Here is a 16,752-nt window from a genome sequence, read left to right as displayed (position 1 = left end):
ATTCCTTTTTTTTTAAACTCTGAGCGATTAGTCCCCAAATGATTCCAATGTCAAACTCATATTATGAAGATACACAAGTGTCCTATTGCATAAGCTATGACATGTATTAAACATATATTATTAATATGTTTAAAACTGAGGGAAGGATAGCCTTTATCACATTTTCATTCCTGATTCATACTTTTAGCCAGTTTCTTTGAAGTCAATGCCTCCTTTCTGTGAGTCAAGGAACTCACTATCTACATTTCAATGTCTTTAAATATCTAGGCTATAGCTGTAGGTTGAGAAAGCAAGGTTTCTTCTCTTTCTGGGTTTGTTGTTGTTCTTTTCAGTTATACATGACAGTAGAGTATATTTTGACATGATTATATGAACACAGACTACATCTTATTCTAATTAGGATTCCAGACTTGTGGTTGTACATGATGTGAGGATTCACTGTAGTGTATTTACATATGTACATAGGAAAGTTAAGTCAGATTCATTCCACCGTCTACTCTTTTGATTGAGTCACATACCCCTTCTGTTCTGCATGGATAGTGGAGTCTAGATGCTGGACTTGGTACTGATGCCTCAGAGGGTGAACCAGGGGCTCCCACATGATTTTAAAGAGCTATTTATCAAAGTATAATCTAAACACAAGAAAGTGCAAAAGGCATTGGTGGACAGCTCGGTGACTATTTACACCAATGTGTAACTATGGAGACTAGGAAACCACCTGTTTAATGAGCATCCATCTTGAGACACAAAACACTACCAGCTCCCCTTCTCTTCTGTGGTCATTTGCTCCACAGTGGTCACCCACATTCTGTTTTCTAAAAGCGTGGATTTGTTTTGTTTTTGAACTTTACATAAATAGAACCATGCAGTATTAAATCCTTTGTGTCTGCTTCCTTTGTTCAATATTTTGTGAGACTTGTATATATCATTTACTTTGTTATTCTAAATGCTGTATTGTGTGACTATGAGACAATTTGTTTATTTATCTAGGGTGATTGGGCAGTTCTGAGTTTGGCCATATTAATAGTACTGCTCTCCACATTCTCATCCAGGTCTTTTGATGAACACAAACATCCTTTTTTGTTGGACATAAGCCTAGAAATTTCTGGTTTTTAAGGTATTATATTTTTAATTTTAGCAGAAACTGTACTGGATACCAATTTAAGCTCCCAACACCAGCAAATGAAAATTCTTTTTCTTCTCTACTGCCTACTTTTACCTGCCTTTTAAATTTCAGTCTTTGTCTTAGTCTGTTTATTGGCACTATAACTAATTAGCTCAGATTGGTTTGTTTTTTAATTTACTTTTATTTGTTCTAATTAGTTATACATGATAGCAGAATGAATTTTGATTCATCATACATGAATGGAGCACAACTATTCATTTCTCTGGTTGTACTTGATATAGAATCATACCATTCACGCAATCATACGCATACCTAGGGTAATGATGTCAATCTCATTCCACCATAGTTCCCACTCCACTGCCCCCTTCCCATCCCTCGCTCCCCTCTGCCCAATCCAAGGTTTATTTTTAAAGAATATAGGGTCTGATCTGGTGAGGGTCTTCTTGATGATGAGAACTATTGAGTCCTGAGCTAGCAGAGGGTATCACTTGGTGAGAGGGACACAAACAAGAGACAGAACCAGACTGATTTTTACCATACACCACTCTCAAGATAAGCCATTAACCCACTAGTTTATCACCTCACCACCTAAAGGTCGACCTAGTTGCCCCTCTTAATACCTCACAAGGGGAATTAAATGTCAACATGAGTTTTGAGGGAGCATCCACATCATAGCACTGTGGGAGTTTAGTGCTATGGTTTTAATTTGCTTTCTCTAATGTCTAATGAACTAGAATAACTTGTCGGGTTTTTATTGCCCATTTCCTTTCTATGAAGCACACTTCCAAGTCTTTCAAACATTTTTCTAGTGGGTTGCCTGCTTTTCCTCCTGGCTTGGAGGTGTGCCATTTTCTATTATTTTAATATGAATTCTTTGTGGGACACGATCCTGAACGTATCCTTCTCCTCCCTACCCATCCCTGTGAACACCACTTCCCACTATTTTATGCATTTCATATTCTCCTCCAGCCTTTGGACTTGGTGTTCCTGAACCTGACAGGCTCACCTCCACCTTGCAGCTCTGCGCTCATTCCTACTTTTGCCTGCACACATTCTTCACCATGTAAAGAACCATGTAGCTATCTCCTCACACCCCGTCTCCCCTTTGCTGTAACATCATCTTTCCAGTGAGTTCATACCTGATCTCCCTGTGTGATTTGCAATCTTTTAAATATTCTATCTGATATCCCTATTCATTACTTTCTCTTTTATAAAAAGTTTTGTATTATGGATATTCTCAAACTTCTACAAAGAAAGAATGATACAAAGACTTATGCATCTATTATGCAAACATTAATGATTGCAACATCAATATTGCTGCAATCTGAATTTATTTGGTCATACTTTTGTCTGCACCTTTGAATATATTTTTGTTTTTGTTTTGTTTTTAATATTCTGTTTTGGGGTTTTGGTTTTTGGTACTGGATGGAACCCAGGGGTATTTAACCACTGAGTTACATCTCTAGCCCTTTTTGTGTTTTATTTTGAGGCAGGGTCTCACTAAGTTGCTTCAGACTTAAGTTCCAAGGCTGGCCTCAACTTGCAATCCTCCTGCCTTAGCCTCCCAAGCCACCAGGATTACAGGAGTATACCACCACACCCAGCTAAAATGCAATGTTTTTAAACACAGACACCATGTGCTATCACCAAATATAACAAATTAACAGTTCCAAGTAATAGTTCATATTCAAATTCCCCAGTTGTCTCAAAGTTATCTTGATATGTTGCAATTGATATATTTGAATAAAGTTCCAAACAAGACTAAAAAATGTAATAAATAATTAACTTTTTATCTTTCCTTCTAACCTTCAAGTTCTATTTATATTGTTTTAATTTTGTTTTGAAGACCTAAGGAATTGCATGCATTTCAGAGGAATTATGAATGTATTTTCTGTAAAAGTAGAAGCTACAGTAAAATTAGTTCCAAATATGATCTTCCCTCAATATTATGCTTATTCAGACTGGTTATTAAAATACAGAGATACAGAAGATGGGCCAACATTCTCATAACTTGAAAATCCAAGTTAAAAAATACTTGTAATCCCCAGGGTAGACAGATTCAAAGTTCACAAAAATATGTTACATTGTCTAAAATATATCAATAAAAATTAAGTATGCTGTAATCCTGATATTTAAAAAAGAATGACATTTAAAGTTCACAATTGAGAAAAAGGGATTAATTCAAGAATTAATGTGCATGTACATGCCAAACCATTCTAAGAAATTTATTAAATTTTTATTGTTCAAATGCAGAGTCCACAATATGTATGCTGCATCTGTTCATAAACTATTAAAACTAAAATGGATGTAAGAGGATTGTTGAAGATTTTTGACATGAGCACACAGTTAAGAAAATATGTTGCACTGAGAATTAAGATATAAAAGTTCTCTAACTAGATAATTGACATTAGAGAACTCAATGCTTCTAATTCTTCAGCATCTTTCCCTAAAATGACATTAAAAAAAAAAGAAAAGAAAAAAAACTTGTCCTATTTAGTTCATGTGATTGTGAACTTCCTTTGTAAAGTGAGATTTATCTACATATACCAATAGCACTTTCTTCCCAAACAAACCCTCTCTTTGACAGATTGTTTTCAACAAATACAAGTATTTTAATAACCTTTTTTTTTTCTTTGCAGAAGCTGTAGATATCCACATTGAAATTTGAATTTAAAATGAAGCAACTGTACTCTGAAGCTCATGAGGCTGAGTTTTCAACACTTGATATGTTTGGTGGCTATAAACACTGGGGAGCTGTGGCCGTCTGTGATGGGCTACAATCATTCTTTCCAGTCACAGCCACATCCAAGACCATTTCACCACTCTCCCCACACAATGATTGAAATACAGTGTTGTGGTGCTTGCAACAACATTAAGATACCCATTGTCCTCATTTCAAAGTTCAGCCAACGCCTATGCTTTTACTGAAGTCCACAAACAACATGGGGCTTCACCTGACTTTTGAAAGGACTCCTGTATAAATGTTACTCTTTTTTTTCTTTCATAACTACTATTCAATTCATCCCCCAACCTTCTTCCCTCTAATTTTAAAATAGTTTTAAGAAAGTTGGCTCTCCTAAACTACACTTAGAAGCAGTCCTGAAGGGTGCTGTAGGAAGAGATGACTGTATCTGAATATTCTAGAATTTCTTTAAAGTTCATTCCAGATTTGAAGACTCCCAAACCTTTCTCTCAACTTTTATTATGCATCATCATGTGGAATATTGAGTTTTATAAGTTTATAACCTGCTATACAATGTGGTACCATATTTCTCCTTTGGTTTTGCTTAAAACCACCCCTTCTTCACATGAGGAAATGGGCTTTGCTAGCAGTAAGCACAGAGATTATCAGAATGTAGCCAGACTGTGATTGCTAGAAGCTGGGTTGGCATCAAGTGCAAATTCTGGGGAGGGAAGGCATGGCAAAATTCAGATGCCATAGGTGGCTAGGCAGTTGCAGGGTTAATTGCAGAAGAAAATATGAGATTTTTCCTGCACATCTTTCAAAAAGCCACTCACAAAAAAACAATTGAATCTCTCTCCTATTTCCTAGAGATTTCATATATAGGTGATACACACACACACACACACACACACACACACACACACACAGAAAGTTTATATATACATATATATTGAGAGAGAGAAAGTTTTTATTATTATTAAGGAATCTCTTATATTCTTACATTTTCCTTTAATTCAGGATTATGATAGCCTTATTATGCTTTATGGGCTTCTCTGTCTTACTAATACAATTTGTTAGTCATTTGGATAATATTTTTTATTGCTTTTCCATTGTTGCATTGCTATGCAGTAAATTTGACATCTATTATGTTTGCTAAATATTCAATTTCTTAGTTTCTTAGTTTAAAACTGTCTATAAACATGTTGCTGGTTAATTTTTCTAATATATACTTTTCAATGCTTCTAAAATCAAATAACTATATAATGAATTTGCTTGGACTTTTTTCCTATCTTAAATAGACTTAAGGATATGATTTTTTAAAGGTAGATGTACATAAAGATCCAATTGCATTTTATGAAGTACAAATGACATGGAATATCGCCCTTTCTTTGCCATAATTTAAAAAGGCAAAGAAAATACAGATTAGCATTAGCCATATTAGCATCATTAAATCATGTTTTTCAAGACCACTGCTGTTTCTGAAGATTACTTCACCAAGAGCCTTAAGAATAGATTCACTACTTAAGTTTCAAGATAAATATGGGTATACATATCCATTCATATACATAAACACACAAAAACTGTTCAATAAAATTTCATAGCATCACTTATTAAGGAGAATCTATTAAAAAGCAGCCAGAAAAAAGAAACATTGTAAACAAAAGAACAAAGATAAAAGCCACCACAGATTCTTCAGAAATACGCAAGCCTGTTGTTCTTACCAGCAGACCTTCACAGAACTTAAAGGAAGTTCTTCAGATGGAAAGAGCATGATGATGGAAAAGTAAACTTATACGAAAGAATGAATAGTTCCAGAAATGATTAACACATGGATAAATTCTATGTTCCCGTTTTAAGTTATTTAAAATAGTAGTGACCATTTAAAACAAAAAATAATAATGATGCATATATGGGGGTTAAAGAACCTTTAAAGGGGCTGGGGTATAGCTTAGTGGTAGAGCACATGCTTAGCAGGCATGAGGTCCTGCCCTTAGCCTCCAGTATGAAGGAAAAAAATGTAGAATTAAAATGTATGATAGTAGCACATAGAATGAGAAGGCTGAAGAAAGTCACTCATTGTGTGTTAAATGGCATGATGTTATTTTAAGGTATACTATGATAAAGATGCATATTATAAATCCTAAAAGTGCTATATAAAAATAAAGTACATAAGCATAGTTAACCTCAATATTGGAGATGACACGGAACACTAAAATATATTTAATCCATCAGAAAACAAGAATAAGTGGGGAGAGGCATAAAAAAATTTGGAATAAACTGTAAACTAATAAAAATAATAGCTATACACCCAATCATGTTAACAACTACTTTAAATATAGATAGTTCACCCCCAAATGAATAATTAGAAAACTTTGGCCTATAGGCCAAATCCAATCTGCTACCTGTTTTATAAATAAATTCATATTGGAACTTAGCTATCCTCACTTATTCAGGCATTTTCTATATCTGCTTTCATACTCATGTTAAAGTTCACTAGATTCAAGGAGAGACTATATGGCCCAGAAAGATTAAACTGTTTACTATCTGACATTTTACAGAAAAAGTTTTCTGGCTTCTGGTCAAAACAATCCAAGTAAAAACAGAAATTGGGGACCACCCACAACCACCTGCTGCTTCTGGAGTCAGTGCCCATGCTGCAGTTCCCCAGCGTGTTTGGAGGCTGGTGCAGCCTTCTTGAATTATCCCAAGAGGGAGGCTGCCATCTTTGGGTGGGGCAGCTCCTGTCCTGAGATGCTGGCTGGAGACTGGAGGTAAATGAGAACAATGATACAATAAATCAAAATCTCTGGGACACTCTGAAAGCAGTACTAAGAGGAAAGTGCATTGCATTGAGCTCGTACATTAAAAAAGTAAAAAAGTCAACAACTAAATGACCTAACATTATATCTCAAAACCCTAGAAAAAAAAAGAACACATCAAAACCAAAAATAGTAGAAGTCAGGAAATAATTAAAATCAGAGCTGAAATCAATAAAATTGAAACAAGAGAAACAATTCAAAAAATTGACAAAACAAAAAGTTGATTCTTTGAAAAAGTAAACAAAATTGATAAACTCTTAGCCACACTAATGAAGAGGAGAGAGAAAACTCAAATTACTAAAATTCATGATGAAAAAGGAAAGATCACAACAGACACCATGAAATACATAACATAATTAGAAGCTACTTTGAAAATCTATACTCCAACAAAATAGAAAATATCGAAGACATTGAAAAAATTTTAGAGACATATGATCCTCCCAAACTGAATCAGGAACACACACACAATTTAAACAGATCAGTTTCAAGCACCAAAATAGAAGACGCCATCAAAAGCCTAATAACCAAGAAAAGCCCAGGACCAGATGGATTCTCAGCTGAGTTCTACAGACATTTAAAGAAGAACTAATACCAATACTCCTCAAAGTATTCCAGGAAATAGAAAAGGAGGGAACCCTTCCAAAATTATTCTATGAAACTAGTAACACTCTGATACCAAAACCAGACAAAGACTCACCAAGGAAAGAAAGTTTTAGACCAATATCCATAATGAACATAGATGAAAAAATTCTTAACAAAATTCTGGCAAATCGCCTACAAAAACATGTTTAAAAGATAGTGCACCATGATCAAGTGGGGTTTATCCCAAAGATGCAAGCTTGGTTCAACATCTGGAAATCAATAAACGTAATTCATCATGTCAATAGACTTAAAGTTAAGAATCATATGATTATGTCTATAGATGCTGAGAAAGTGTTTGATAAAATACAGCACCTTTCATGCTCAAAACACTAGGGGAAAATAGGGATAGGTGGAACATATGTCTACATTGTAAAGGCTATCGCTGCTAAGCACATGGCAAACATCATTCCTAATGGAGAAAAACTGAAAGCATTCCCTCTAAAAACTGGAACAAGACAGGGATGCCCTCTTTCACCACTTGTATTCAACATTGTCCTTGAAACACTAACCAGAGCAATTAGACAGACCAAAAAAATTAAAGGAATATGAATAGGAAAAGAAGAACTCAAACTGTCACTATTTGCCAATGACATGACTATATTTAGAGGATCCAAAGAACTCCAAAAGAAAACTTCTAGAACTAATAAGTGAATTCAGCAAAGTAGAAGGATATAAAAACAATATGCATAAACCTAATGCATTTTTATTCATATGTGATGAATCCTCTGAAAGCAAATTTGGAAAACCACTCCATTCACAATAACCTCAAAAAAATAAAACACTTGGGAATTAATCTAACATAGAGGTAAAGGACCTCTACAATGAAAATTAAAGAACATTAAGGAAAGAAATTGAAGAAAACCTTAGAAGATGGAAAGATCTTCCAATTTCTTGGATAGGCAGAATTAATATTGTCAAAATGGCCATACTACCAAAGGACTATACAGATTCAATGAAATTCCAATTAAAATCTCAAAAACATTCCTCACAGAAACAGAGAAAGCAATCATGAACTTCACCTGGAAGAATAAGAGACCTCAAAGAGCCAAAACAATCCTGAGCAAGAAGAATGAAGCAGGAGATATCACAATACCAGACCTTCAACTATGCTACAGAACAATAGTAACAAAAATGGCATGGTATTGGCACCAAAATAGACAGGGAGACCAATGGTACGGTATAGAAGGTACACAGACAAACCCACAAAAATACGGTTACCTCATACTAGACAAAGGAGTCAAAAACATACAATGGAGAAAAGAGCCTGTTTAACAAATGGTGCTGGGAAGACTGGAAATCCATATGCAAAAAATGAAATTAAACCTCTGTCTCTCACCCTGCACAAAACTCAACTCAAAATGGACCAAGGACCTAGAAATTAGACCAGAAACCCTGCACCAAATAGAAGACAAAGTAGACTGGAATCTTCATCATGTTGGCTTAGGACAAGACTTCCTTATCAAGAATCCTTAAGTGCAAAAAATAAAAGCAAGGATCAACAAATAGAATGAATTCAAATTAAATCTGTTTCTCTGCAAAGAAAACAATCAATACTGTGAAATGAGTGCATACCATGTGGGAGAAAACCTTTTTCCACACTTACTTCAGATAGAGCACTAATCTCCAAAATTCATAAAGAACTTACAAAACTTTACAACAAAAATACAAAGAACCCAATCAATAAATGGGCCAAGGAACGGGATAGACATTTTACAGAAAATTTACAGGCAATTAACAAGTATATGAAAGTGTTCAACATCTCTAATAATTAGAAAAATGCAAATTAAAACAACTCTAAGATTTCATCTTACTCCAATGAGAATGGCTGTAATCAAGAACACAAGAAGTAATAAGTGTTGGCGTGGATATGGGGGAAAAGGCACATTCATATATTGCTGGTGGAGTTGCAAATTGGTGCAGCCACTCTGGAAAGCAGTGTAAAGATTCCTCAGAAAATTTGGAATGAACTCACCTTTTGACCCAGTTATCCCACTCCTCGGTTTACACCCAAAGGACTTTAAATTAGCATATTACAGTAATGCAGCCACATCAATGTTTATAGTAGCTCAATTCATAATAGCTAGATTGTGGAACCAACCTAGATGCCCTTAGACAGATGAATGGATAAAGAAACTGTGGTATATAAACACAATGGAATATTATTCAGCCATAAGGAAGAATACTATTATGGCATTTGCAGGTAAATGGATGGAATTGGAGAATATCATGCTAAATGAAATAAGCCAATTCCAAAAGACCAAAGGTTGAATGTTTTCCCTGATAAGTAGATGATGATACATAATGGGGGAGGGGGGAGGGGTAAGAGAAGAATGGAGAAACTTTGGATTACATAAAGGGAAATGAGAGTGGGGATGGGGTAGGGGTATGAAAGATGGTGGAAGGAGACAGACATCATTACCCTATGTACATGTATGATTACACGAACGGTGTGACTCTCATCTTGTACAACCATAGAAATGAAAAGTTGTACCCCATTTGTGTACAATGAATCAAAATGCAGTCTGTAAAAATAAAATTAAGAAAAAAAAATTGGCAGACTAAATAAAAAGTAACATCTACTATGCTCCCGAGACTGGGGCAAAAGGACAGGCAGTCAGTGCAGATATGATCAAGTTGGATTGTGTAAGAAGGGGCTGGTTTAAAAGAAAATGGAATACTAATACTTCCAGAACACTTCCTCCTCCTCACCTGTCGTCAAGATCACCTGCCTCCAGGGAATTGTTCTTCCCAGTAAGGTGTTGTTGATGTGTACCCCTGGGTAGCTCCTTTTCTGCCTTTTTGGACAGATATGGAAAATAGGGAAATGTACCCACTAGTCTACTTTCTTCCTTCTTCCTGCCCTTTTGCTCACCAAATAGGTGGGATGGGAGGAGGAAGTATGAGAAAAGGAAATCTGAAATCTATAAAAAGGGCAAGACACCCCCACTCCCTCAGGCACCAGCTCTGGAACCCCTCCTCTCCTGAGGAGTCTCAGTGTCTCTCTCTCTCTCTCTCTCTCCCTCTCTCTCTCTCTCTCTCTCTCTCTCTCTCTCTCTCTCTCTCCCTCTCTCTCTCTTTCTCTCTGTTCTATGCTTTACATAAAACATTTTGCTCTTCCCTTAGAGTTTCTCAGGTGTTCAGTCTTCAACACTGGGGGAACAAGGATCTGATCCTGTTTTTCAAGACCAGTTTCACTACCTACAAGAAATTCATTTTTGATATGAACAGGTAGATAAAATTCAATGGATGGCAATGTATTATCTTGCAAATTCTTTTCACAGCAATGCTGGAGTGTCCTCATTAATGTAGGCAAAGTGTATTTCAGAAGAAGAACGATGGTCAGGGGTAAGAGCAGTATTAATACTGAAGAACAGGTCATATCATGAAGGAAACATAACATTCCTAGAAGCAGATGCACTCAGTGAGAGAGCTGTGAAAAACATGAAGTAAAACCTAATAAAACTAAAAAGACAAATCCACAACTATAAATGATTTCTATAGTCCTCCCTAAGCAACTGAGAGAATAAGTAGACAGAAAAAGCATTAAAAACAAAAAAGTAAACAACACTATTAACCAATATTAACCATATTGGCTTAACTTATAGAAACATGCCAATATGGCTTAACTTTTAGAAATATGCCATCTAATGACAACAGAATACACACTTTTCAATTGCAAATGATATACTTCCAGAGCAGATCATACACTGCTTCATAAGGTAAGTCTCATTAATTTGAAAAGAAGTGACAGACTCTGTTTTCAGAAAATGAAATTAAATTAGAAATCTGTAACAGAAAGGTATCTGAAATATATCCAAATATGTAGAAATTAACAATTTTAATTGAATCTTCTGTTAAAGAAGAAATCTTAAGGGGAATTAGAAAACATTTTGAACTTAATGAAAATTCAAAAAGTAATATTATCAAAATTTCAGAATGCAGATAAAGCAAGACTTAGAGGAAAATTGGTAGCATTAAGTGCTTCTAATAGAAAATTGGAAATACACAGTCAGTTAAACAGTACCTACCTTAAGAAGTTAGAAAAAGAAGAAATTAAGTCCTAAGTCAGAGAAGGGAAAAATAAAGGTAAGAGTATAAACTAATAACATATAAAGAGGAAAAATACAGAAAATTTATGTAACTAATATCTGGTTCTTTGAAATTATACAAAATCTACTTGAACTAAATAATAACAAATGCATTTAACAAATTTACAGGTGAAGAGTCAATATATAAAAAATCAACAGTATTTCTATGAACCATATTAGCAAGGAACAATTGAAAATTGATTTAAGACACTGCATTTACAATAGCATCCATGAATACATATTGTTTGTGAATAAATTGTATTACATAATGTGTTTAAACCTATACAATAAAAACCACAAAACAATACTTGGAGAAATAATATAGAGATAAATAAATAAATAGATACACCATGCTCAAGGATGGAAAAACTAAATACGTTTTCATGTGAATTCTCCCCCAAATGATCAATAGATTAATTGAAATCAAAATCAAAATTCCATCATGCTTTCTTTTTTTTATAAACTGACCATTTTGGTAGAAACTATTTTTGCTTTTTGTGGAAATGCAGAAGACTTGAATCGCCAAAACAATTTTGGAAACAAAACAAAGTTGAAAGGTTTATGCTATCTAATTTCAAGTATCACTATGCAACTAGAGTAATCAAAAAAGTGTGATATTGGTACAAGGAAACCTATGCCACACTTATGACCAAGTAATCATAACTATAAATGTAGAGTCTAAACATTGATAAAACATAAGCATACCCAGCATTCATGATCAGTTGATTTTTGATAAAAATACTAAAGTAATAACAATCTTTTCAAGAAACAGTACTGGATAGTCTTTTTTTGGCAATAAAAATAAAAATATCTAGATATGTGTTGTCCAACTGAGTAGCCATTAGACCTATGTGACTATTTAAATTTCAATAAATTATATTAAAATTTAGTTTCACATTTGCAGTAGGCACATTTCAAGAACTTGGCAATTATGTGTGACTGCTAGCTACTAATTTGAATAAGTTTTCCATCATTGTACAAATTTCTATTCAACAATGCTATTGTAGCAGAAAATTAAAGGGAAATCTCCACAATCTCAGCATATACAAAATGTCTTAACTAAAACACAAAAAGTACAAATTACTTTAAAAAAAATGATAAGATCATACTTTATAAAATGTTTCAATTTCTACTCTTAGAAAGATTAGGAAAATAAAAATGCATACCACAGACTTGGAAAAATATTTGCAATATATATATCCAAAGGCATGATCCAGAAAATAAAGTTGCTTACAAAGTTAAGAATATGCTTATATTCTCAGGAGAAATGAAAACATATCCCCTCACAAAGAATTATAAATAAATGTTTATAGCAGTGTTATTTAGAATAGTCCCACTCTGGAAATAACCCATCTGTCCATAAACAAGTGAATGAATAATCAAATGGAAATACAGTCATGCAAAGGAATACTACTTGGCAATATAAAAGGAATAAAGTATTGATATGGACAAGATCATGAATAAATCTTGAAACCACTGAATGAAGGAAGCTGGAAACAAAATAATCCATAAAGTATGATTTTATGTTTATAGAACTCTAGAAAAGAAAGTGTAATTTATAGTGACAGAAAGCAGGTCAGTGATTGGCTATAGCAAGGGAAGGGTACTGGGAACTTTTGGGGGGATGATGGAAATGTTCCAAATGTGTTTGTGGTTTCATGGGTGCATATATATGTCAAAACCTGACAAATGTATAATTTTATAGAATTATTTTATTGTATATAAATTACGCTTCAATGAAGTTGATTTTTTTAAAGTTAGCTAGTTGTATTTTTTAAATATGCAGTTAACAAAGTCAAGTTTTGATTTTTATTTTGGGCTTTATATAAGCAAGAAGGAACAAGGAGAAAGGTAGGAGGTAGGGAAAATAATAGAATTCAGACCAATTCCATCTTGCATCAAAATTGTGAAATGTGGACAGGGAAGAAAGCTATTTGATTTATTTTTATTTGAAGTATCTTTTGTGTAATCAGAAGTACAAAAGCATCACTGTTATTTTTGCTATTGGTATTTTCTTTCTCCTGAGTGACATTTTGTACAGATTTCACTTCATAGGTATTTAGGCAGATTTTCATGTAAATACATATTTGAGGAAGAATGTTTCTTTGCTGATTTCCAATGTAGAAATTAAATAATACTCAGTATAAAAAGTTATGTACTCAAATATTTTTCTTTAATATCCATGCCAATAGGCAAGAATATCTAATATTTTACAAACTCCTCTAATTTCATTGGCAGTGAGTCTTTTGGAATGTAGTTTGGTGCCAGAAAACAATATTATGCCACCAACAATTAGGCAACACTGTCAGCCCTTATAGTGCCAATATTAAGTAGAACATCAGAAACAAATGAAATTGAAATTAAGATTTTCCTAAAGATGTATGTATTTTATTTTTCCCTCTATTACCTACAAACCTGAGTTTTCCTCAAACAGATTAATGTTCAGTGTTTTCAGGTCATTAAATTAAGATTGATGCTTAAAATTCTTAGAGCCTTGTTTTTCTACTTACTATGAAATAATGTAGGGTTTGGAAATGCTAACAAAGACAACACAGCACATTTTGTTTTTTTTACAAATTTAACAATGGGAAAACATGTTTGAACACATTATTCTTAGGTAGAAACAGTCTGATTCAAATAGTAAGTCAGTTTTGCCAGAATCACAGAAGAAAGTAAATGCTTTCATTTTTCCCATGGAGTTATTTAATGAGCACTTTTAATGAGTGGATTCATGAAATAGTAATAATCATTTACAAACTTCACCCAAAAAGTCCTAAAAATTCACAATCAGATGGATTTATTCAGGAAAACATTGTTATCACATATTTCATGAAGCAGAGGAAGAGAGCAACGTATCATGGCCCTGCCAAAAGCAATCACAGAAGCCACAATCTAGATGTCAGGAGGCCTATTCAGTTACTGTATAAAGGGATCAATTCCCTGGCTGATCTGGGGTCATGGTGGGGCTTCCCTTAGGGATGACAGCAGTCTAGTAGTGATTTTCTTGATACCTAATGGTAGAACATTCCACTGTAGAGAATTCACTTATTCTGTTATATGGAGAACTAGACAAGAATAATTTAGAATCAGAATTCAGAGATGAGGTCTGATCACTGTCTGAGTCAAACTTGTCCCAATACTTCAGCAATTAGCCAAAATGACATTTTGGTGGCTAACCTCAGACCCCTAGTTCCACTGGGGATCATAACAAGATGTTATTAAATCATCACGTTTAATAGCAATCCTCTAAGATATTATTGCCATTCATTCCCCTTTCAGGGATAAGAACAGTGAAACTTATCAGAATTAAATTCAAGGCCACACAACTAGGAAATGGTGGGAGGTCTGTGCGAATCCTGTGATGTAAAAGACATTTGGTTTCTATACCTTGTTCTTCACATAACTGCAAGCTGTTAATAGAAAAAGTCAATCATCAGAAAGTTGTAATAATGATAGCTAATATTTATTGCTCTGTTCTAGGTTCTCTTCTAAGAATTTTGGTTTATTAACTCACATCTTTGGTTTATTAACTCAACACCTTAAGACTATAGCCATCATATAATCATCTTTATATGATCTTTATACTCACAAATAGGGCTCAAAATAGAATCTCAAATCAAGCCTTGGCAAGAGGCAGTCTGCAAAACATATTTTCGCACTGCAAGAGGCTTGCCTTTAACAGGCTCTCAGTCTCTCAGGAGAGTGTAACAAAGAGCAATTGTAATGCATGGTTAAAAACAAAAATTGTAGCCAGGTGCAGTGGTGCATGCCTGTAATCCCAGCTGAGGCAGGAGGATAGTGAGTTCAAAGTCAGCCTCAGCAAAAGCGAGGTGCTAAGCAACTCAGTGAGACTGTCTCTAAATTAAATACAAAAAAAGAAAAAAAAATAGGGCTGGGGATGTGGCTCAGTGGTTGAGTACCCCTGAGTTCAATCCCAGATGCCTCCCCCCAAAAATCATATTATAGGAGATTGTAGAGGATGTCAGTGGAACGCTTAGGAGAAGTCCCCAAATTGGGAGAGTCAATTTAAATTTGCAAATGACATTCCAAAGGACAGAAAAAATGAAATGCAGCAATGTAGCATCTCCCTCTTTGATAACTGAACAAGATGAATTTCAGGCAGTGAACATTTCTTCCAGATGAACACAGCTATGAAATGATTAGTTGACCTATGATTAGATGCCAGCCCACTTTAGTTTGAATTCTGGATTCATCACTGTCTAGAAGGATGAAGCTCAGTATTTTCATTTATAAAGTAAAAATAATGCTTACTCCTAAGGAAGCTATGAATACTAAAGGAGGCACCTTTCAAACATTCTCAAAGTCAGTGAATCAATAGTCACTTTTGTTACTAACGTAGGCTGTGACTTCCTAAGGTGACATCCTCCTTGACAGGACTCAACAACAGTCCAGTGTTTCTTTCCTTTCAGGCTCTTAGGACCCTTATAATCTTCAGGGCCCATTAACCTTTCATGGGGACAAACAGTGGCATTCATCTCTTTTATTCTCAGGGTGTTTTTGGAGACAGTGATAATTTTTTATGTGAGGTTATGACCCTAAAATTTTAACTAGTTTGCCTTGAAATGAACAGCAGAATCATAGTGTCATGTGGCATAAGAATAATCAGAGCCAGCTGTCTTTCCCCCTTTGCCTAAGTGGGTGCCACTCATTCATATGATGTCTTGAAAACATCTTCCCCACTTCCCAACTCTTGACAAGGTATCAGGAGCCTTTGTCAGTTAAATCAAAGGCAGAGTAGGGGCTGTCCCAGAACTTGGAGAAGATGAAAAGGAAAAGTAAGATTTCTTAAATTAAAATATGAAAATATCATCAAAGGATCCCTGAGGAAATAGAAATGATTTTAGATGTCTCTAAAATTTTAGATGTCCAAAAATTTATGCTTGCTTCTGTATATTCTTTCCTTTTATGCCCAAAAAATCACCATCTTTAACCAAAGACTTCTTTTTCTTCTACGTAACTCTTTTGCATTGGAAAATACTAATTAGCATTAATACTTTGCATCTAAAATTAGAAAGTTAATTCACAAGATCCATGACAAACCCAATCCTCAGCTGTCCCACTGATTCTTTCCTCTTATTCCCTAATTTTATTTTGACTAGATCTCTGATCTCCCTTGACTCATAATTAAAGTAGAATGGGAGAATATTGCCCATATTTCAGTCTTTAAGGTGTGAGCATAAGGAGGCTCATCTTTGAATACATCCAGCCCATTGTCATGAAAACCTATTCTCCATTATAAAACCATCCCAGCCCCAACCACTACTGTTCTGTGTTCTCACTCAATCCTTCCTGAATAATATCAGAAGCACATTTCCTAGCCAGGTTTAAGCCTCTCCAAGTTCCCTTGAGGCTGTGCTCTTTCCAGTGAGC

The sequence above is a fragment of the Sciurus vulgaris genome (assembly GCF_902686455.1).
Source record: "Sciurus vulgaris genome assembly, chromosome: 7".
Classification (NCBI taxonomy): domain Eukaryota; kingdom Metazoa; phylum Chordata; class Mammalia; order Rodentia; family Sciuridae; genus Sciurus; species Sciurus vulgaris.
The sequence above is the reverse complement of the archived record's forward strand: the minus strand, read 5'-3'. Positions refer to the sequence as shown.